Source organism: Balaenoptera musculus, chromosome X, assembly GCF_009873245.2.
Source record: "Balaenoptera musculus isolate JJ_BM4_2016_0621 chromosome X, mBalMus1.pri.v3, whole genome shotgun sequence".
In the NCBI taxonomy this organism is placed as follows: domain Eukaryota; kingdom Metazoa; phylum Chordata; class Mammalia; order Artiodactyla; family Balaenopteridae; genus Balaenoptera; species Balaenoptera musculus.
Window position 1 is genome coordinate 55,635,777 of NC_045806.1, and position 23,950 is coordinate 55,659,726.

Genomic DNA, 23,950 nt, shown 5'->3' on the forward strand with positions numbered 1-23,950 from the left:
TTCAGTGTGCAGTCTCGGCTCCTTCTCTCCACTATGCTTTGGGAGGCGGAGGCCGGGCAGGGATCATTTTCTCCACTTTACAGTTGCAGGAACCAAGGCTCCGAGAAGTAGGTTAACCAAGGTCACATAACCTGGCAAGTGTTGGAAGAGAGATTCAAACCTGGGTGTGTTTGACTCAAAGCCAGTGGGTTGAGGGCATCTCGTGAATGTCCAGGCCAGGGACCTTGAGGGTGCCGAGCCAGCGTCAGGAAGACAGACAAGCTGGGCAAGTAGGTTGGGGCTTTGGCCCAGAGGAGGGCCTTGGGCCTGGTGCCTTTCACAGCAGAGGGGGTTACCTGGGGAGCTCCTGCCAATACGTCCTGCATAACGGGGCTCACCTACACATCACAGCCTTTCTTCTCCCTCTGCTTCCCAGAAGAGAGAGTCGGCTGGAGAGGAGGAGCGCCTAATGGGAAACATGTGTCCTCAACATTCCAGCTGCATCTTCCTGCCTGCTGCTCCCCTTGCTTCCCCACCAGCTCGTGCCCATGTATGGCCTTGTCCTTGGTACTGCCACCTCGGACCCTCCTCCACCCCCAATTTGGCCTCCTAGGCCTCGAAGGCCAATCCTTCTGCATGACAGACCTTTTTCCTTCATTCACACTGTACCCCTCTCTTTCCCTGACCCTTGGGAGTCCCATTCGGGCAAGTGCAGACCCAGGCCCTTCCCTTTGCCTCTTTCCCTATCTGTACAATGGGCTTGTCTCCGAGGGCCTTGTCAGTTCTGGGTTTCTCACTGGGCAGCAGTGGCCGAGCATTTCCAGGGACCCATTTCCCTGATGGAGAGAAGCATCACTCACTCCAGCTTGGGGTTGAGAGCAGAGCCCTGGAGAGAGAGAAGAGACTGATCGGATTCTGCTGAGGATGGAGGGCTTCTGGGCATAAGGGGGGCTGGGATCTGGTCACTCTGGGCCCCCTTCCCTGTGACTCCTCACTCAACATTCGTTCAACAAAGTATTACGGAGCAGCCGCTCCGGCCCAGGTGACGGGCTGGGTGCTGGGGATACAGCAGTGCGCAAGGCGGACGTGGTCCCTGCCCCGGAGAAATTGCAACAGGCCCCTGGGTCCTCAATTACAGCTTAAAATCCCATCGGTAGCATCACCTCTCATCCCTGAAGAAACTTGGGGCCCAATTGTCCAAGGCTATATGGATAGTTAAAACCTAAGACAGGGCTCAAATCCAGAGCCCCTGGCCACCACCACCTCAGCCCCCTTGCCCAAATTCCTCTCCCTCAAATCTTAGCCTCACTGGCTGATCTGGAAAGCACTTTAATCATGCCTAAGAGCCTGGAGATTTACAAAGGAAGCCTTGACTGGGTGCAACCCAGCCCACTGGAAAGGCACCTCGGCGTGGATATCCTCCCAGCTGGCCGCAGGCAGGACTCCAGGCTCCCCTCCTCCGATCCCCCACTGCACTGTGTTCGTCCTTGCTGGCGCAGCAGGGATTGCAGACCACCTCCTCTCATCATTTATTTGGATATCTGTCTCCTACACTGGACTGAGGGGTTCCTTGAAGGCAGAGCCTATGTCTTGTCTATCTCTGAATCTCTGGGGCCCGGACCAAGCAGACAGAGAAGCAATTCAGTGGGTGCCTGTGGCATGGAATCGACTATTTTGCTCACTAAGTATGGATTCTTCTAGGTACTATGCCCTTGACGCGTAAGCTCTGGAGGCAGGGGGCTTGGGTTTGCATTGTGGTCCCATTACTCACTCACCACAACTTTGGGCCAATGACTTAAGCTTGCCTTGCCTTGCTCGTTGGTAAAATGGGCATGCTTGTAGGACCGACTTCACGGGGTTGCTGGGATGCGCCCCAAATAGTATCTGGTGCATAGCAAGTGCTTAATATATGTTCACTACTGCAACCATTACTACTACCATTTAAAGTTAAGGATGTAGAAGGCTATTTCCTGTACAGGCTGCCAGAAATGGATATTCCTCATATATGACCGGCTGAAGGCTGGACACTAGCCTAGCTCTTCCCAAACTTCCTCCTGCTTAGGAATCACCTGGGGATCTTATGAAAATGCATATTCCAACTCAGCAGGTCTGGGATGTGGTGCCAGAGACTGCATTTCTAACAAGCTCCCAGGTAGCACTGATGCTGCTGGTCCAGGGACCACACTTTGAGGAGCCCTCGCCAATATTAACTACCAGGGAGATCTACCATCTACTGAAAAGCCAGTGTCAGGCCCTGTGCTAAGTGCTCCATATGGATTATCTCATTGAATCCCTGCAACAGCCCTGATAGGTATGTATTGGCGTCCCTACTTTACAGATGAGAAAGCTGAGACTCAGAGAAATCAAGTGACTTTCCAAAGGTCCCATAGGTTGGAAGTGGCAGAGGCAGGATTTTAACTCAGGCCAGGCTGACTTCCAAGCCCCATTGTTTCCCATTCTGGCAAACAGCCTGCTTGTGGCCTGGCATTCCCTAGAGGATGTCTGTCCCACAGAGAGAGGACTGCAACACAGAACTCAAACCAAGTGACAGCAAAAGCCACTCCCCAGGAACAGATCTTTAGAGTGTCCAAAGTATTTGCCTGGCCCCCATGAGCCTGATAAGCGGGCAGGGCAGGGACTCGAATCCCAGTTAATGCTGGTAAGGACTGAGAGAGCTTTCAGAGTGGGTGTGAGGGCAGGTGGGAGGCTAGGGGATGGCCCACTGGCTACCCGGGCCTAGCTTCCCCTTGGTGGGGCCCCACGACCCAGGAGCTGTTCCTCATCACTGAAGGCTCAGGACTCCATCAAGTTTACCAGACTGGGGGCAACTGACTGCCACTGGCCCAAAGCCCAAGATTCTGAGGTCTCAACCAGAGGATCTTTTTATGAGCTTGGGGTAAAACATCAAATCATCAAGGACACACTGTGTTCTCCTTGGCTTTGTATGATAAGGTAAGGCCACAGCTGAGGCAGAGGCAGCCTGATGCTTCTGGTAGCTCCATGGCTCAGGGCCACTCTGTCCCAGCCAAGCCTGGAGACACCCTCATACCTTCTGACTCCCTGATCACCCCTATTCTCATCCCCAGCCAGGCCCATGGAAACCTTTTGTTCACACGGGGCATAATACAATGAATGTGTGCTACCTTCTTGGGTCTTCCCTAGGTCTCCTAACCTGGGACCATGGACCTGTAGCATGTCTGAGAGATGAGTTTCTAGGGTCTGAGAATGTGCTAGAATTATAGGCCAGACTGTGTGTGTGGATGTGTTTTCTGGGGTGGCTATCCATAGCTTTTACCATTCATCTCCTCGTGTAGCAAATATTGATTGAATGCATTCTCTGTGCAGGGCACTGAGTTAGGCACTAGAGATACAATGATGAGTGAGACAGATGCCTGCCTCCAGGGAGCTTCCAGTCCAGGGGGAGTCAATGAATGAGTAAGCAAACCAAAAATATCCCCACATGAGAACAGCTGGGGCCTGGACTCTGCCTAGTCCAGTGTCATTCACTCCATAAATTGGCACTGCTAACAGTTTTGAAGGGATACCTGAATGAAGCCCAGGGAGGGGGTGGGGGCAGGGCTTGTCCAAGGTCATACAGAGAATCAGTGGCAGAACATGAAACAGATGCCTGGGCTTCAGGGCTCTTGGTGTGGGGCACTGACCGCCACGTGCACGTAGCATTGAAGTGGGCACAGGGCCCATGGAGCTGCTTTGGGCCTGGGATCTCTGGGCTTGACACATTTGTTTTATGGCCAGTAAAGCCACTCCCACCTCTATCCCCATTCTTAGTTCATCCATTTCCAAGGCCGACTGCCCATGCGGGAACCTCACCCCGCACCCCTCTCACCCCACAGGCAGCTGTTCTCCTTCTAGCCTGCTGGGTGGGCTCTGGACCTTCCTGGGGCCTCACTCCCTGAGAAAGTCCAGCTGGCGGGCCCAGCTGGGGGTTTGAGGGAGGATGGGGCCCATCTGGAGGGGCCTTGGAGTGAGCCAGAGGGGCCAGCAGGGAGGGAGAGCCCCTTGGGAACAGAGCCTGGACTGGGAGAGCTCTCTCAGAAAGGCACAAAGAAGAAAAGGAAATGCCAGGGTATCTGGGTTGACACTCATGACAGTCTTCTGAGGCCTGAAAGAATATTGAGAGGGCCCCTTCACTCTCTCCAGGATGTATTTCATCTGTTTGAATCTGTGTGAATCTCTCCAGTTTTCAAAGGCTCTTGGCTGGCAATGGACCACTCACCTGCCCACCACTCCTTGGCACCATTCTCTTTCTTCTCTGGTGGCTCCTGTGGCCTGGCCACTGGGCAATGTCTGAGGAGAGGGGAGGAGTGAACCCGTAGTTGAAGAAGTCCTCTCTCTGCTTGGAAGGCCTTCAGTCTCACGGGGGAAATAAAGCCTAAATGGTTTGCTCCAATACACCATGGTCAGTGCTTTGGGTCTCCTGAGGAGGGACAGAGTAAGTCTGTGGATGGCAGGGCTGGGAGAGTAAGGAAAGGAGTCGCAGAAGAGACATGCACAAGAGGGGAAAAGCTCTATGGGCAGAAGGCCCTCTCTGGCCTCCAAGGGCTGGTCTGAGCCGCTCAAATCCCCATGTGATGCTCAAGCCCCTTCTACCATGTTCCATCCAAATGCTTGACCCGTCTCTGCTTTCCTACTTCCTGAGGCGGGAAGCTCATTCACTTGCAAGAAAGAGATCATCTCAAAATAGCCCTCACTCTAAGAAAGTTCTTTCTTGAGTTGGGCTGAACTTCGTCTCCCTGTGGCTTCTGCCCAAGGGTCACAGCAATGCTGCCTGAGGCCACATAGACTCTGTCTTCTCCCTCTGCTCTAAAATAGTCCCTCAGAGGTCTGAAGCATCACCATCACCAAAACCCCTGAGTCTTCTCCAAGCCAAACAGCTCCTTCCACACTGCCTCCTGAGGCCAGAGTTCCAGCTTTCTCTCCAGTCTGCTTTTCCCTCCCTGCCCACGCTCCAGTATGCCTGGGGCACCCTTAATATGTGGGCCCAGAGCTGACAGCATATTCCAGGGCAGTCTGTCACCTCCTTTTTCTAGAAACTTCTATGCTCCCTATGGATGCAGCCTAAGGCTCCTTGGACTTACTTAGGAGCAGACCTCCTTACTCTGCTTCCAGCCCTCTCGCCTGTTCCCTCTGGCCAGCCTGCATCTGAGGACTGGATTTCAGGATCCAAGAGTAAAAGATCTGACATCTCTCCCTGTCGTATCTACTTTGTACGCTTCAGCCCCTCCTTCCTGTCTATCAGGACAAGACTCCGAAGGTTGATGAAATTAGCTCTCCCACCTATAGTTGGACCCATGCTCCAAACCTGATCAATGAGCAGCTATGTCTGCACATGTGCCACCAGGCACTTGTCTCTGTAAATTCATCCTGAAAGGCCTTGTCAGATGCCTGGAGGTGAGAAGTCAGCACCCCTCACACTGTCCTGTGATCCCAGGAGCCTGAAGGAGTAAGTATGTCCAGGAGTTGATGGTGGACCCATGGGCAGAAGAGGCAGGATGCCAACCTGCAACCAAGGATGCTTGTTTCAGGCTCTGAGTGTGATGGGGGTGCTGCAGAGAACATTCGGAGACACCAGACACTGCCTCTACCCTCTGGGAGCTTCCAGTCTCACAAGGAGAAAGACTCCTTGTGGGCTCCTAATGTGATGGAGTAGGCTGAATAATGTTCCCCAAAGATATCAGGTCCTAATCACTGGAACTTGTAAGTGTTCCCTTATTTGGAAAAAGGGTCTTTGCAGATGCCGTTAAGGATTTTGAGATAAGGAGATTATCCTGGATCATCTGGGTGGACCCTAAATGCAATTACACTCTAAGAAGGAGGCATCCATATAAGTAGAGGAAGATTTGACACAGACAGAAAAAGAGGGGAAGGTCATTTGACCATGGAGGCAGAGATAAGAGTAATGCGGCCACAAGCCAAGGAATGCTGAGGGCCAAGAAACTAATATAGTCAATGAGAGAGACGAGCAGGCAAGTTGAGGGGGCCCAGACCAAGACCAGAGAAAGCTGGGAAACTGGTAGCTGCAAATCTCAGGCAAGGGTTCATGGAAGAGGTAGGCCTGGAGCTGGGGCCGCAAGAGCAGTGGTAGGAGGAGATGGGCAGAGTCGGGAGACGGGGCTCTCTGGGCTGTGGAAATGGAACAGATCAGGCCTGCTAAGACCAGAGACACTGCAACTGCAGGAGAGAAAGGGGTTGGTGTGTGTGTGTGTGAAAAGGCCACATCCTGCCAAGTTGCCACTTTACCTTCCTCCAGGGGGAGACGGGCAGTGCCCTCATCGCCAGGCGGGTGGCCCCGTGCCAGGTTGGCAGAAGCCTAAATATGGGGTTTCAGGCCCAGCACCACCACAGACCAGTGCCTGCTGCCTCCCTGAGTCTCAGTCTCACGGTCGATAAGACGGGAAGGTTAATATTGGCAACACTTCCAAGGACATTTTCTCCTTTTCCAGTTTCTCTTTGTTGCCTGAAGTCTTCTCTTCTACGAGATATTAACAGGCAAGAATAGGCTGCTTCTCTTTACACGAAAGGATCCAAGGGGGGACAGAAATGCTAAGACCCCCCTCCCCCCTTTGGGATGTGGTGAGGTTTGGGCAAGATAGTCGGCCGCTCTGATTCCATGCTCCACAAAGGCCAGTGCCCTGTGGGCTTTCTTCCAAGAACCCCCACAGCCAGAGCAGGTGCCCTCCCTCTCCAGAGGGCCCGTTTTCCCTCTGAAGGTCCTTTCTCCTGACCACAGCCAGCCCAGCTCCCAGGCAGCCCTGGGAAGGCGCGGAGGAGAGCCGAGTGTGGCTATTTATAACAGGGGATGTGATAAACACTTTGAAGAGATATTTCCCAATAGACCAAATTCAACGGAGATTACATAGCAATTAGATCTTCTGAGCTCCCTGCTATCTTCTTGCACTGAGGCTGCCCAAAACGTGTGTGAACAAGTCTTTCTTTATAGTCAGGCATTTATACTTTACAAGGACGTAAATTGAAATGTTTCAGGTGGGCAAGCCAACCCCAGCCCCACCCCCCACCCCCGCATCCCACCATCCCCCTCCAGCTGCCCTGGGTGGTGGTGGACGGGTCCTCAGGGCCTCTCCTTCTCTGCAACCAGGTGATCCCGGACGAGCTCCGGCATGTCTCTGGCTCTCTCTGCACTTCAGTTTTCCCTTCTGTACAATGGGAACAACAATGCCTGGCCCCCAGGCTGGCTTGAGAATCCTGTGAGAAACTGTCTGAAAGCTCTCAGCCTGGCCTGCGGTGGGTACTCAAGCCACTTTGGATCCCAGGATCCCTTTCTCCTCTCTGGCCCACAACAGGGAGGGAGTTTGGCTCCTGGTTCATCTGGCCTCCCCTCCTTCGTCCCACCTCCCTCTCACACCACGCTTCCCCCAAGTGCTAATGCTTTCTTTCTAATTTATTAGGCTGTTAATGGGCCTGAACAGTGGTAATTGTCTCTTGCCGAGGGTGAAAGCTATCTGCTCTCCACCAAGGCTCATGCCTCTCCCTTCCTCCTGATCCAAGTGCCAAGACCTGCTGATCCCCAGTGCTGGCCCTTCCCACCACAGCACAATCTTTCGTCTGTAAAAATGCCCAGAACCGACTCCCCCAAAGCCTTAGAGCTGGCAGCCCCCGGATCCCGGCCCTCACTACTCTGGCTGTCATAACCTGGCTCACATGGCCCCAGCAGGCATGCCTGCCCACTTTGTCCAGGGGGACTGGGCAGAACGAATGGCTGGTGGAGCCGGAGGTAGCTGGGGAGGGGAGGGGAGGCCCAGCCCCAATTGTCCCCCCACCAACTCCAGCCGCTCTCTCTACACACCCAAAGCTCCTGCCACCCCCATCCACTCACCCTGCTCTTCCCATTTCCAGGCTTCTACCCATGCTGTTTCCTCCCACTCTGCTCCATCTCCAGGTAAAAGATCCCCACTCATCATTCAAGGTCCAGTCCAAGTACTTCCCACTCTGTGAAGGAAACCCTCGCCAAGGCCTGCATTCCCAGGGACTCATGTGCCACCCGCTCCTGGTGTGAGAGTAAGCTGGGGTCTGGGCTCTCTCTGGTCCCCTGTGGCCAGCCTGGAGCCTAGCCCAGAGGACATGCCCTGGGGCTTTTTGCCCAGTGTAATGGAATCGAACAGTAGCAGCAGGGTGGTCAGTACAGAGGACAGTGAGGCAGGTGGCATCTCCTCCCCAAGACCAAGCAAAGACTGACCAGGGAAGGGGGGCACCTTCCAGTAGAGGAAACAGGCAGCAGGGAGCAGGGAGTCAGATGCCATCAGAGGACGCTTGAAGAAGAGACAGCTAATGGGCAACTCTAAGGGTATTCAGCAAGCACTTAAAGAGGCTTATCAGGGGCTCCAGGAATACTTCTGCTATGTATGTGGCATGGGATCTGTTCTAATGTGGGGGATAGAAAACAGGCCCTGGAATCAGGAAACCACTGCACAACCAGCTGTGTGATCTTGGCTGAGTCACCTGTCCTCTCCAAGTCTCAGTTTCTTCATCTGTACAATGGGTATAGGAATCCTTTACCTCACAGGGCTGTTGCAAGAAGTAAATGATATAACATGAGGACTAGGTGAGAGCTCCTGTGTACAAGTGCTTGGCATTCCTTAGGCATCCCAATAAACTACCGTTTCCTTCTCCTACCTGTACCCCTGGGAATTCATAGTCTGTCTGGGGGCCTTATCCAGCAGAACCCCAGCAGTAGTAAGTGTTGAGGGTCTCAGAGTTGAGTAATGTGTTCTTTAAGGGACATGTTATGCGAAGGACAGAGCACAAAGGAACAAGGTTAAATGATGCAGCACAGCTGTAGTTCAGACATTAGGAAGAATTCCCAGATGATGAGGACTTAGAACGAAGAAAGCTTTAGAGAAGAAGCATCCTCTAAAAACTTGACATCTGAGCCAAGACCTGGATGGCATGAAGGAATCAACCCTGAGAAGAACTGGGGGAAAAGTGTTCCAGACAGAGGGAACAGCAAGTGCAAAGGCCCTGAGGCAGGAATCAGCTTTGTGGGGTCAAGGCACAGAAGAGGTGAGTGCAATTGGAACAAAGTAAGAAGAAAGTGATCCCAGATGGAGCCAGAGGAGTCCGTAGGGCCCAGACTATGAAGAGCCTTATAGGCCATGGGTAAGGACTTCACCTTTTACTCTGAGTGACATGGGAGGCCCGGGGAGGGTTCTGAGCAGAGAAGCGACATGACTGACTTAGGACTATAACAGATCACTCTGCTTTTGTGTGAATAACAGTTGGCAGGGGACAAAAATAGAAGCAGGGAAACCATGAGGAGGCTTCTGCAGTGATCCAGGCAAGAGGTGATAGTGGCCTAGAGGGGGGTGGTGGCAGTGGAGGTATGGAGAAGTGGTCAGATCTGGGATTTATTTAGAGATGAAGATGGCAGGACTTGCTAATGAATTGGAATAAGAAAGATCACTTATTTGGCATCTATTATTAGTGCAGCCAGCACCTCAATGAATCCTCTTGACTGCCCTGTCAGGTCAAGCTGATTTACCTCCATTAGACTGAGGAGGAAACCTTAGGCTCAGAGAGGCAAGTGGCTTGCCCAAAGTCACACAGCAAAGAAGTGGCAGACTAGAAGTAGGAGCCGGGTCTGTGTGATTCTAAAATTGATGTGCTTTCCCTGACACCATGACTCAGGCCTGTGCTAGGCCAGGCCTTTGGATCACACTTTCCCAGATATCAGTTGTCTACAGAGGAGTCTCCTGCCTCTGCTATGTTCTAAACTTGGCCTTGAGCTCTGCTCTGCCCGCCTCATCCCCCCTGCCCCACCTCACTCCTGAGACCAACCACTTCTGCAGCTGAAGGGGGAGCAGCCTTAGCGGGTTCGTCTGTAAAGTGCAAGAGCAGCCCATTGCATCTATGGTGACATGATGACTAAATGAGACATGAGATGAGGTGGCCAAAGCCCCCTGCCCAGAGCCTGGCATGCTGCCTTCCCTCCTCCCTCTTGGCCATGGGGTCCACCTGCAGCCCAGATGCCCAGCAGGCTGCCCAGGCTGCCCTGGTGTTCTCCCCCCAGCCTCCACACAGAAGCCAGCACCTCTAGGCAGAGCCCTGCCAGGCTCTCTCTCTCATTCTTACTGTCCATTCCTTGGGGCCCAGGCAGATGGGATGAGTCCTATCATGCCAAAAGGATGCAGAATAAAGAAGAAGAGTTCATTTCCTCTGTCATGATGCTTTTTATATCCACCAAAAACAAACATAACTGACACCCACTCTGTGGGGGGCCATGCAAGCGCCTCTGGGGAGACAGAGAGGCAGCAAAACATCCACCCCTGTCTCCCCATCCGCATCCCAAGCCTCCAAGTCTCCTCCCACAAAGGCTTAGGAACGCTCCACACTGAAAGGAAGCATTGGCTGGCTCTGTCATACTGCTCTTACAGTATACTTGGGGAAACTCAGGCTCAGAGAGAAGGGACTTGGCCAAGAGCACGTAGCAGAAATGAAGGCCAAGTCTTCAATCCCGGAAGTATGCTTTTGCCTGCAGAGCATGACTATGCCCCAGCCCGCACACGCCTGGCATATGCGCAAGTGTGCCCCCACTAGCCGCCGCTATTCTATGCAAGGGCCCAGGCAAGGGGGCATGGGGGTTTCTATGTTCAGAATCTCTCATAGGCCCCTGTCCCCAGGACATGAGGCTCCATCCTGAGTCACCCCAAAGGAGAAGATCGTTCTCTGAGCTGGGTGGGCCCACAACCCAGAAATACATGTCTTGCTGCCGACCTCTTTCATCAGGCACCCACCTCCCTCCCTGGGGACTGATGTCTCCCCAGGTTACCCGGCATACCCATTCTGCACTCTCCTGGCAGCCCCATGGTTGACCCCAACCCAGGCCCCCTCCCAATGCAGCCAGGAAGAGCAGGAGGGCACACAGAGGCCATGAGGAAACTCGTGCTGAGCCAACCTTAGGGACCTCACATTGGCGAGCAAGAAAGGGGCCATGGCCTCTGGGGGCAAGGGAGTCAGTGCGGGATTATGGGCTCCTCGCTCAGAAATGATTGGTCGTGACAAGCTCACTGCAGGAACAAAGCCATGTGAAATTGACCTCATCACCAGTGATCAGATCAGATTGTTTAGTGTGAGGGGAATGTGAGGGGGATGTTCAGCTGGGCGATGACCTAGTTAGGGCCTTAAAGAGGCAGAGCAGCTGCCCCACTCTGGGGAGGAGGAGGCAAGAGGCCTCCCGGGGGGAGGCCCCTGCTGAGCTGCAGGTGGAGGAAGGCCCGTTCCCAGGCAGGCTCCGGCCAGGCCACAGCAGGCTCCTCGAGCCCTCCAGCATCCCCAGAGGCCGTTTTAGAGGAGTAGGGCCTAGCCTTAGGGGACTGACAGACAGTGATAGAGGGGGCCAAGGCAGGAGCCAAGGGCAGAGTTTCCATACCTGTCCAAGGAGAACAACAAGGTAGATCACAAACTGGGGAAACCCTGAGGCAGACCTTAGGGAACAGGAGTGGTATTTATTTAATGATTTATTTCCTTGTTTGTTTGTTTACTATGTCTCAGGCACTATTCTAAATACGTATATTACCTCAAGTAACCCTCAAAACAACCCTATGAGGTGGATGCTATTATGATGCCCATTCTACAGATGAGCAAATTGAGAGTCAGAGGCGACGTCACTTGCCCAAGTTTACAAAACTGTTACGTGGCCACCTGGTCATGGAGTCTGCGCTTTTTCACAGCTACATTCTACAGCTTCTCGTCTGATGACAGGGTCGGCCAAATGTGGCAGGCCAAATAGAGACGCAACTAGGAAGAGGTGGCCTGTGCTGCTGAGGCCTTTCTTTCCCATCAGGCCCAGGGGGCCCAGGGGCTGGGGCAGGGAAGAGGAGGCCTGTCAGGAACTTCAGGAACAGGTGCCTGCTTTCTCCTTGGATCCTGTTTCCTGACACTTGCCTGAGGAGCGGAGGGGGAGGGGGAGGGGGAGGGAAGGGACATGTGGCCAGCCGGGCAGAGCAGGCCCCTTTCTGCCAAGCACCGCCTTAGGGAATATGACTCCTGCTGCCTGAGGGGTACAGGGGAGATGCCAGAATGGGGGGCAGGGCTTCTGGTTGGGCACATGGTGTTAACCCTTTCATCGGCGATATGTGTGCAAAAAGCAGCATAGGGCCTGGCACAGAGGAAGAAGGCACCCACGAATGTGCAGCAAACAGCAAACCCCACTAAGGGTAGGCCAGGGCAGCAGCTGCAGCGTGAAGGATCCTGGTCGGTTGCTGGGAAGAGTTCCAGGGAGGCCAGTAATCTCCTCTTGAGGGCTTGAGGCATAGAAGAGACCCCTGTCACCCCAAAGGGTTTAGAAGCACCTGAGGCCAGTACCTGAGTAGAATCTTGTACGGGGGGCTCCAGGGATGCCAGCTCTGTTGGAAGCGGAGGGGTAGGTGCGGAACTGGTCTGCCGGTCCAGGCCCCTGCCTAGTTCCATGCAGGCTGAGGCGTCTAGGCTGGCAGGACCTCACGACCTCAGTCTATTCTCCTGGGGGTATGTAGCTTAAAGGAACTCCCGCTGTTCCCCGGTGCCTGGGATGAGGGGGGCTGACTGAATGCTCTGTGCCTCCCTTTCTTTAGGGCAACCAGCCCTGAGTGTGCCCCCGGGGCAGGCCTCTCAGCTCTCTGGCTCCCTTCCACCCAGTTCTGTGGGCACCTGGGATCTCTCGTCAAGCCCTTTGGGTCTCGGGCAGGGATGGGCTGGCCTATCTACTGCCCCGCCTGCTTTCCAGCTCCTATCTGTCTTCCCTATTTCCTCAGGCTGGGCCAGTTTCCATTTCTCCCCACCTTATCTCACACTGAATTTCTCAGATGTGGCCTGGTGGGGCTTCATCTGCGACCAGTGGCCCCTCCTTGGGATAGTCCTGATACTCCTACCAACTCCCTCCCCAGTAGTTGCAACTACTCTAGGCTGCAAGGCCTCTCATTCTTTTCTGAGAACCCACCCTGAGAGGATTCAGGCCCCCAAGGACCCTACTTCTTTGGGGAGACTTCTGAAGGACTGTCAAAAGGCAGAGGGAGTCGGAGGACCACAGTTAGGATCGGTGGATGGCAGCTATAAGGTTAGAGATTTCAGTTCACTTCAGAGAAGGCCCTAGTGAGACCCCCGTCCCCAGAGGTGTGTAAGAGACGCTATTGCAGACCAGTGAAAGAAGGGTGGGGCTATTCTATTCCTGGGTCTCTCTCTGTGTTTATTTTTTTGTTGTTGTGATCACTACAGACCCACAGGGGTGTTTGACCTCTGGTCAACTCTCCTCACCACAATATCTGTGCAAGTTCTCAAAGTTCAAGACAGAAACAACAAGGCTAAGAGCAAATCCAAGACATGACCAGAGGGGGAAAGAGAGGAGAAGAGAGTCAAGGAGAAAAGAAAAATAAGAGAGAGAGACAGAGAGAGACAGAGCGGGGAGGACAAGGAAAGTGAGAGAGAGAGGAGAGACAGAGACAGGTGAAAAGGGGAGATAGAAATATGTATATATATATATATATATATATATATATATACACACCAAGCCAGAGGCAGGGAGAAAGTTGAGACAGAGAACTGCTCCTGGATTCATGCTCCTTTGTCTCTCCCAGCAGCTCCCGGGTTTCTGAAGAGCCTTATTCCCCAGCTAACCCTGTAACCCTACCCATGCCTTCAAAGGCAAGGGAGTGGCCCCCAGGGGCAGCTGTGCCTGCTGCATGGGTCAGGTCCTTGGAACACGCCTGAGGCCAGAGGGCCCCTAGGTGAGACCTGGCCCAGGCCACCAGGCATCTCCCTGCTGCACCTTTGGGCAGAGAGAGGCTTCCGCTGGGGCCCCAGTGGCTCCAGGACCTGGGCAGCCAGGAAAAGCCTCTGGGGGAGGCGGTCTCTGCCTTCACAGGTCTGCCACCCGGCAGAGGGAGCAGACCGGGGTTCTGGTGGCCCCGGAGAACAGAGCTGGGCCCCCAGGGTGGGAGCCACCTCTGGGAGCATTCGGCTCAATTCTAGGAAGAACTTCAGAGCTGGCAGAGGCCCTTCACAGGGGCCCGGCTGTGCAGAAGTGTGCACAGAGGCTAGTTGGTTGCCCATGGTGGTGGTGGTGGGAGCCTTGTGAGGGAGTGAGACCAGAGAAGTTCAAAGCCAGAGAGAGAGTGACTGATTCTGTGATTCCCATGTCCTCAGCAGGCAACACATCTTTCCAGCCCAAAGGGGAGGATCCTGCTGTGTTACTTTAAATAGCTCAACTTTCTGATAAGGCTTTTATTCACATTTTTACCTAGGAATATTTTCCATGGTTCTATCTTAAGAATTTGTATGTAGCTACACAGTAATGTCTATAGCCATGTAACTATACATCTATAATATCTATGTATTTATGAATTTCTACATCTATCTGTGTATCTCTATACCTCTGCATCTCCATATCTCTATATCTAAGTAACTGTGTATCTATGCATTGATCTATCTCTTTGTTATGTATCTACATAGCTCTGTATCCATCTATGTCTCTCTCCCTTTATAAGAATGGCTGATGGAGATCCCGGAGAGTTTAGGACCCCTGCTTCCTGAGCTGCCCCTCTCCATGGCCACTGCCTGAACTCCCATCCCCTTTCCCACCAGACGGTGGCCATCCTGGACCTGGGCCAAGGGGCTACCATGAGGAAATTGGCCAAAGTATGGAAAGCCATCCTCTGCAGCCAGTAGCAGCTGCTTTGCTTGCATCTGTTGGGGGTGAGGAAGATGGGAGAGCAGGAATAGAGTCATGGGGAAGTGAGGCGGGGGGCGCAGTGTGGGAGCACGGGTGATGTGAGAGTGGCTGCGCAGTCGTGAGTTTTAATTCTGGGAGGCAGAACATCACATGAGTAGCCTGCACTGGCATTCTCTTGCTGTGTGATGTAGGACGATGTCCTGCCCCTCTCAGGCCTTCAGTGTGCCCATCTACACCATGAGCCTCTTGAAGGGTCCTTCCAGAGCTGACACCCTTAACAGGGCAGTAGTCCCCACACTTTTAAATCATGGATTCCCATCACTAGAGCATTTTGAACACAGCAACACAATATATCCACAGGGGTTTATTTATACATAATGTAGTGGTTAAGAACACAGACTCTGGGGCCAGCCTGTGAATATGCATCCTGGCTCTTCCACTGGGTATGTGGCTTGAGGTCTCTTGGCCTTAGTGGTCCCTGTAGAAAGAGGAGATAAGAGTTCTACTCACTGCTATCAAGTGGTTGTGAGGGTCTGGGACATAGTACATAGATGCATAGTATATAGATGTTGTTCTTACTATACATGTATTACTTTGCTAATTGATGATGTAGGCTACAAATTGCATGTCCAACATCAAAACTGTTAAAGGACAAGGTAAAAAGAAATAAAATGCTCTATATATTGCAATATTTTCTTCTCACTCCCCAATGGGTTGCTTAGGACATTTGGTATTGTCACTGTTCTAGAGTTTGCTTGTGATTCCTTCTCTGGTTTTCTACTAGAGAAGCGTAAGTTTGAGGCTAGGCCCCCTAAGCTGACAAGCATGCCAACCTGGACCTGGGCCTGCCTCTCACCACGCAACCACTCCTAGATACACTGCACCTTTCCAGGACTCCTCTCCCATGGAGGGGCTAAAGGTCCAGAAGAGCCAGGTTTCCCCAAACCCTGAGGACCAGCAAGGTCTGGGGGCCTCACACGTGGCCCACAGGCTCTGCTGCCCACACACCAGGGCGTCCCCCCTCCCCGTTCTCCTCAGCCCAGAGCCTGGGGTCGAGGTGTAACCTCTTCCTCTCTCCGCCAGCACAGCCAACGTCTCCGCCACAGAGCAAGCAAGCCAAGTCCAGGGCTCATAGCCAGCACAGAATCGCTATTTCTTGGATGGGTAATAATGAGAGCTCGCCATTACTGAGCACACATGCACTTTCTTAAGTACTTTACCTGCATCGTCTCTTTGAATTTTCCCAGAGATCCTATGAAGCAAATGCTCTTCTTCCGATTTAACAGATGCGAACATCACCAATCACTGAGAGAGCAGGGAAACCGATTGCCAGCAGCCGGGCTGGAGAGCAGCCTCTTCACCTTGTGACAGTGAATGAACAAGTGAGGGAATGCTTTCCCTGTCCCCCTTCATGCTTTCCCAAGGCACCTGCTGTCCCCTTCCTGAATTCTGGGTTTGCTCTGACCCCCAGCCCCGGCCCCCCCACACCCACCCTCTATCTCTGGGTGTCCAGCTCAGTGAGTCTGCACCCAGCCCCCGCCCCAGGCCCGGGGCTCCTGTACCCCCATCCCCGCTCCCGGCAGGACCCCCTCCTGGGAGCCCCGTCCCCGTGGGCCGCCGACCCGCAGGTAATCCCCTCCCCCTTTCCTGCCCCCGCAGCTCCAGCCCCTTCCAATTAGCCCAGTCTCGGATCCCCTCCGCTGGGAACGGCCGCCCCCCTCCCGCCCCCTTCCCCACTCCGCTCCCACGTGGGGAGCCCCGCTCCCAGGCCGGGCCGCCCTATTCAAGGCGCTCTCCTCCATTGTCCCCGCCTGCCACTCACTCAGGTCATTAGCATTTCTAAAGCCCACTTCTCCTGGTCGCCGCTTTGGCCTCAGCCAAAAAGGGGCTCACTTTGAAACAGAAGTTTGGGGACAGGGTGCTTCCTAGGCTACTAAAACAGCTTCCCTTTAGGCCCTCAACTCTCCAGGCCTCAATCTGCCTATAAAATGGGAAGAACTTCTCTCCTACATTTCGAGGCTTAGGACACCTGGAATTTCTCGGCTTCGAGAGTGGTTGAGAAATGGAGCAGCGTCCTGGGACCCCAGTACAACCGCCTGTTCCTTCCCTTGGGTTTCTTGGGCCCTACCAATCTGGATCCTCCATTCCCCACCCACGTGCCAGGAGAGATATGGAGTTTTGTCAAAACTGGTTTTCCCTGCCCTAACCCAAGCGGCCTTTGTTAAGGCCCTGGCAGGATGGGGCATGAATGGGGGTGACTTCTTTGCCCTGGCATCTGAAACCTCCCTAAGTAACTTGGGTGGAGAGACAGCGCCACCCAGTGGCTTCCTGGGCTCTAAACTAATCTTCTCGGCGGGGGGGTGGGGGGGCTGGGTCCTCACATACCTGGCTTCAGGGCCCCCGAGGAGGTGTCTCACCAGAGAAACCCTCTTTACTTGTGGGATTTCTTTTGCATTGGTTTAGCTGCTTCAGATCCAAGGCTAAATAAAGAGCCAGCGGTTAGAGTCCCAACGGGCTTAGCTCAACCTCGGCCCCGCCCCCATCATTCCTTTGGGCTGGCAATGGCCCTTGCTCTAGGCTCTGTTGCCAATGGCCAGTGCTTTCCCCTCCCTGGACCTCACTTTCCTCCATCTGGAAAATGGCAGAATATTCCCTAGCCACCTTCTGCTTTTCCTGGTGGGCTGAGGAAATTTGTGGGGTGGGGAGAGGGTGGAGGTCTGAGAGCCAGCCTTCGAAGACAGTTGGCCACCTGGACCCCAAGAATAGGCTCTAGACCCATTCATACTTCCAATACCCGATCCCTAGCCTTCAGCCCCTGCCTGGAGACCCATCAGCTGCTGACCAGCCTCTAAGAATACCAGGAAAATGGGACCTACTCCTCCTCAATGCCTACTTTCTTTGGTTCTTACTCCCTGCTTCTACCCTCTTCCTGCTTCCACTCCCCTCCCCCTGCTTCTTCCCCTGTGGGCTACAGGCTGCCTGCATTTCTCTTCAAGGCTGGTAGGGAGCAAAATAAGGCAAGAGTAACCCCTGTCTCCAATTAAAGTCCGCCACCCACCTCACTCCCCTCTGGGGCCCCTTCTGAGGCTGGTCTGGCTGAAGCAGGTGATGAGGGCAGAGGGGACCAGCAATCAGCCACAGAGACCCAGAGTGCGCTGTCTCCATCCTCCCTCCTGGCCTCCTCCTGTGGGCCCTCCCTCAGTGCAGGCGAGGCAGTGGGCCCCAAGGTCCCTCTGGCTTGGGGAGAGAGAGGAGGTGGGTTAGGCCCCTAGTGTCTAGTGTCTGGAGAGAGCAGGGGAGAGGAGGAGACTTGGTCAAGAAGGAAGGAGCAGAGGATGCTCAGCTCCAGTATATAGCATGGCCTCTAAGTGCGGTCCAACCTGGACTTTCTCCCAGTCAGGAGGAGATGGAGAGAAAGAGCTAAGAGTAGTCCCAGCCACGTGGATCGGCAATACAGAGGGTAGGGCCCTGCTGGTCTTGGCCTTTCTAGCTCTGCTCTGAGGAACTGTAGGGGGTCTGGGACCAATGGCTATGAGTGTGGGGTGCTGTGTTCAAGGGGTGCCCCCCCATCCCAGAAAAGCTCTACTTGATCTGTTATTTTTTTTTTTTTTATTACAGTTCCAGGTGAGATTTTGTCCAGAAAAATTATTCTGCCACTGAAAAAAAAAACGTTTAAAAAACCCTGACTTGATGCATCCCTGCAATTTACAAAGGGGGAAACTGAGGCCCAGAAAGGTAAATTGAGGTAGCTCTTGCACTTAGTATGGGACCCTATACCCACAGAGTCCCCAATAAACATTTGTAGAAAGAGCTATTGAATATCATGATATTCTCAAATAATTTTAAAGCATAACCAAGTTCACTTTCATTTTATAGTTAACCATGCTACAAGATCTGCCACCTTTTCAAGCTATCTACAAAAGCTGTCACATGACCAGAAACAAAGAAAGTTGGGAATTTACTCAAATGTTGAGAATTGCCTAAAATCATAGCGAACTCTTGTAATTGAAGTGTAAGCACAGGGGTAATTCATAAAATTGTCCTTACCTGATGTCTAAGCCAGGAGGTATGCATATTCTTGTGTAAATTTTAGTTAATTTCTGTCATGAGTTTAACATTAGCTGCTGATGTTTGACATGAAGAAAAAGTGAAAAAGGAAAAGCCTCCTCTTGCTTTGAGGTTGAAATATGAAAAGTGCAGTGTGAACACAAAGGTATATTCACACCTCCAGGGGTGGTTTGGTCCCGCTGGGCTCCTCATTGTCCCCAAGCCACTACTCAGGTACTTGAGGCCCTCTCTCAGCCCTCTGTGGGCCATTATGCACCACAGAGCAAAGCCTGCCGATGCACAGTGGCACAGATTCTGGATCGTTCTCTGTAGATGATCCCCAGGCAAGTTTTAATCCCAAGCCACTTTCTCTCTCTAGGCATTGATGGGCTATCAGGAAAGTAATCTAATGTTAGGAGTTGCTTGACTAGGATATAATGATCAGGAGGCACCATCTACAAAAAATGGAATTGTGTATTTCAAAGACAAATAGAAACAATTGGTAGGCTAGGCTGAGGTTTGAATTATCCATGCCGCTGCTTTGCCCCACCCTCCCAGCCCACCTCCCTATGTGCCCAGTATGGATAAGTAGAAAGAGCTTTCTGCTACTGTCTCTCATTGAATGTGACTTCAGGCAAACCCCTTTCCTATCTGAGCCTGTCTCTTCATCTGTAAAAAGAAAGTTCAGAGTAAACCATCTATCAAGAAAGTTAAAAGACTACCCAAAGAATGGGAGAAAATATTTGCTAATCATATATCTGATAAGAGTCTAGTATCCAGAATGTATAAAGAAGTCTTACAACTCAAGAATAAAGAGATAAATCACCCAAATAAAAAATGGAGGAGAAAAGTTGGAAGAAGTAGACATTCCTCCAAAGAAGATATACAAATGGCCATTAGCCCATGAAGAGATGCTCAACATCATAGTCATGAAGGGAATACAAATCAAAACCACAAGGAGATATCACTTCATACCAACTAAGATGACTAGAGTTAAAAAAAAAAAACTGGGAAAATAACAAGTGTTGGTGAGAATGTAGAAAAATTGGAACGCTTGTTCATTGCTGGTGGGAATGTAAAATGGTGCAGCCACTATAGAAAACAGTCTGTCAGTTCCTCAAAAAGTTAAACATAGAGTTACCATGTGACCCAGCAATTCCACTCCTAGGTACATACCCAAGAGAAATGAAAGCATGTGTCCACACAAAAACTTGTACCTGAAGGTTCATAGCAAAGGTATTCATAATACCCCAAAAGGTAGAAACAACCCAAAAGTCCATCAACTGGTGAATGGCTAGACAAAATGCTGTATTTCCAGACAGTGGAATACTATTTGGCAATAAAAAGGAATGAAGCACTGATATATAAGCTACAACATAGATGAACCTTGAAAACCTAAGTGAAAGAGGCCAAATACAAAAGGGCACATGTTATATGATTCCACTTATTTGAAGTGTCCAAAATAGGCCTATTCACAGAGACAGAAGACAGATTAGTGGTTGATGGGGGCTGTGGGTAAGGGGTGTTGGGGAGTGCCTGCTAGTGGGTACAAGGTTTCTTTTTGGAGTGATGAAAATGCTCTGGAATTAGATAGTGGTAATGGTGGCACATACTAAAAACCACAGAACTGTACATTTTAAAAGGGCGAATTTTATGGTATGTGAATTACATCTCATTTTTTTTTTTAAAAAAAGAGTGAACTACAGCAGTAGTTTACAAATTTGGCTAAATCACATCTACTCCAGAACATCCCACCTTCTGCTGATCCTGGGCCTGAAAGTCTGTATGTTTTACATGTCCCTGGGGTGGTTCAGATGTAGCCGGGTTTGGGAACCATTGACCTAGCTCTAACATTCTAGGTCCCTGCCTGTGTCTCTAATAAGAGGTACCTGTAAATTGTTGCACACAGCCCCTTTCTTTGTGGGAGCTGGCCCCCTCTCGTGTTCTGCATGCCCTGAAACAGCCAGACCTCACACCCCAAGAAGGACCTGTTGCATTAGCCCCAGAAACAGACCCTTCTTGTGCTCCTGGGGCACAGGGGGGTTTCCAACCTCTGAGGCGGGGCTGCTGGTGTTGACCTTCCCGGTTGTGGGGTGGGGGGGGGCTCCTTGCCCCTCACCTGCCTTTCCCTCCAGGACCTCCTCCAGCAATGTCTGAGAGCCATTGCTTTCTGCTCTGGGGGCGCCAACGCCAGGCCTGCCCGACTGGCCATGTGGTGAAGGAACTCATACCCACTGGGCAATCTGGCAGGGGAGGTGGCTACAGGGATGACCCTCAGGTGCCTGGGAAACCACATGCCTGGGGCAGTTTGGCTCCGGTGCCTGGACCGGATTCTGAGGAGTGAGCTCTTAGAGAGGCAGTCCAGGCCCAGTCTTCAGCACGAGGTCTGAGCAGATGAGTGATATTTGTCCTCTTCAGGGTGTGTGAAGACATGAGTGTATGCACAGGTCTAGTGAGGCCCCAGGCTCAGCTGTGAGCCGAGATTCTAGGGCCTTGCCCATACTTCCCATAGTTTCTCCTTGCCCGCCTTCCCTCCTCCAAGGCCCAGCTCATTCTGGCTCCTCACAGTAACTGCGACAAAATAATGTCCCTCCCCACCCTACTGACTGAGGGTGACCCTATGTTGGGCCCAATGCAAAATGCTTTGAGATACGTTCTTTCATTTCATCCTCACAACAGTCTTTTACAGTAGGAAGTTCTCTTCTCATTTTACATGAGGAACAAGGAATTCAAAGCTTAGTTATTCACTTGATTAGTATTTATTGAGCACTTATTATGTGCCAGGCATTATGCTAGGTGCTGGGTCTACAGAAATGAATGAGGTCCAGCCCCTCTTGGAGACTATACTCTGCCTCCAAGCAGGAAATGAGATTTCTAGAAAAAAATTAAGCTGGGATAGCAAGCCAGGTCCACTTGAGTCCATAAGCCCTCCTCCCTCAGACTGCCCAACCATGGCCACACATTCCCTCCAAGCATTGCTCCCAGCAAGACTTCCCAGGGCTGCCCTGTGGCTGGGTCTTTCCAGGAATGTGAGAAGGAAGCATACAAGATTTCCCAAAGTCAGTGGTTCACATGCCACCATCATGACTTTTGCCATAGTCTCATCCCACCTGTTTCATTATTTAGTTGCTGTTTTTCCTTAAGTGGACTCACTTCTGAAAAATAATCTTTAACATCTTCCTTAGTGTCATACTAAGCAATGTTATGCATGAAATCATTCGTGGTGTGCCGGTTGCATATTCTCCTAATAAACCTTAAAATAAATATATCACTATTGGCATATAAATCTTCGTTTAGGTGCCACTTAAAATCCTCTCGATAACCTGCAAGATAAGCACCATACTTTGGAGAAACACTTGAAGGGAAAGAAAATATGACTCCCTTAGCCGCTTGGAGATGAACTTGCATGGAGACCACCTTTGTTGAGAAGTCGCCTTGGTAATCCTGCTTTGGGCTAGACCCTGAGTCTTTAGGGCCCAGAAATGGGTCCAGTTGAAGGTTTTGTCTGTTATTCCAAAAAGGCCAGGAGGAAGCGCAGTTGCCAAGGTAGTGGAAGGTCCTGCACACTGCCAGGTGACTCCTCAAGACTCTCACTCCCTCCAATCTCTGGCCAAGTCATTCCCCTCACAGAATGTTGGAGGCAAAGAGAGAAGGGTCTAGGTCTTGGGGCTGACAAAAGAAGGCAGGATCTGGGCAGCAAACCTCCTGGATGTTGCAGAAATCCTGGGGAGGACTTTGAGTTCCCTCAGGCCTCAGGCCAAGGCTCACATAGCTGGGAAGGGCAGGGATCCTGGATCACAATGGCTGTATGATCCTGGGCAAGTAACTTCATCGTGTCTCAAATGGAGAAATAAGAGAACCTTCTTCATAGAGTGATTATGAGGGTTAAGTGAGACAAAATGTATGAGTGGACTTTGGTAACGGCCCATCCAAATATTTTCATTTTATGATCATGACTCTTCAACAAATTCAATAAACATGCTTTTCACACTTTGGTACACAAAGCATCATTCCACACCCTGTTGGGGAGGGGAAGCAACGGGCATGGAGGGATGTGAACAACTGAATACAATGCAGTCCCTACAGTCTAGGAGCAGAAGCAGACAGACAAACAGTTGGGGTTAAACTCTATGAAATGGCCAATCATTTTGGACCCACAACCCAGCACTACCTCTGATATCAGGCAAAGTGAAATAAATACAAAATGGAAATGGAGGAGGGAATGGTTTTCTCTTACTGGAAAAATTGGGAAGGTTTTTCATGAGGAAGTGACTTTTGACTGAGCCTCGAAGGATGGGTTGGATTGTAATCAGTTGCAAACCAGGGAGAAAGAAAGGCCTTGCAGGCTAAGAGCGGGCAGAGTGGCAACAGTGGCATGGGGGTGGGGTCAGGGGCAGCCTGTTTGGGGATGAGGTGGCCTGGGTACCTGGGCAAGTGCGCTGCTGGGAGAGCTTGGTGGGATCATTATAGAGGGTGTGAGATGCTGGTCTTGCCTTACCTGGGGAGTTGGCAGCTGCCCATCAGCAAACAGGGACAGCTGACCATTCCTCTCTGCTTACTGGGGCAGGTGGCCCGAAGTGGGGCAGCAGCCTTCCTACTTTGCCACTAAAGGCGAGGATGGCAGCAAGAGAAATTGTAATCAGCCAAAAGAAAGAACTTTTTGGGAGTCCGCTGTGAGAACCTGTTCCAGAATGGCCGAGGAAGGCTAAGGAATCTCTTCCCCTGGAGACCTTGAAAAGCAGGAGAAATTCTCATCTGTCTGGTCTGGAAGAATTCTGCCCAGAGGCAGGGGGCTGGACTAAATGACCCATTTGGGTTCTTTCCAGTCTGCAGCCTGGGTGATCTCATTGTTCCCTCTTCTTCTGGACGGGGTTGCCTCGCCCCAGCTCAGACTCGTTGGGATTATTCCTGTTGTTAGAGATCTCCCAGGCCCCCAAAGCCACGGCTCTTCCGGTTGGTGACTCACAAACTTGTCATCAAGATCATCCCAGTGTCTAGCCTCCATCCTCCTTGCTGTCAGCTTGAGTAAGCTTAGCCTCTCTCTTTCTAGCTTCCTTTGAAGTTGAGGAAACATAAGTTATTATCCTTATATAGCCAAGACCTTCCATGGTCAGCCTTACCGCCAGCCTTCCTCTCACCTCTGAAGAGATAGTCAGGGCCTCACAGATAGAATAGGTTTTAGAGTTGAAGGGCCTGGGTTTGAGTTTTGATTAGTTGTGTGACCTTGGGCAAGCCATTTAAGGG

The 23,950-nt window shown here is 51.8% G+C and overlaps 1 long non-coding RNA gene across 1 annotated transcript; it reads right to left on the reverse strand.

Moving 5' to 3' along the window:
- Positions 1-15,020: 15,020 nt before the first annotated feature.
- Positions 15,021-17,129, reverse strand: LOC118888243. Its single transcript, XR_005018284.1, has 3 exons — positions 17,045-17,129; positions 15,880-16,020; positions 15,021-15,137 (listed from the first exon to the last, which is right to left on the reverse strand). It is a non-coding gene; the product is annotated as an uncharacterized LOC118888243 (long non-coding RNA).
- Between the last annotated feature and the right edge of the window lie 6,821 nt (positions 17,130-23,950).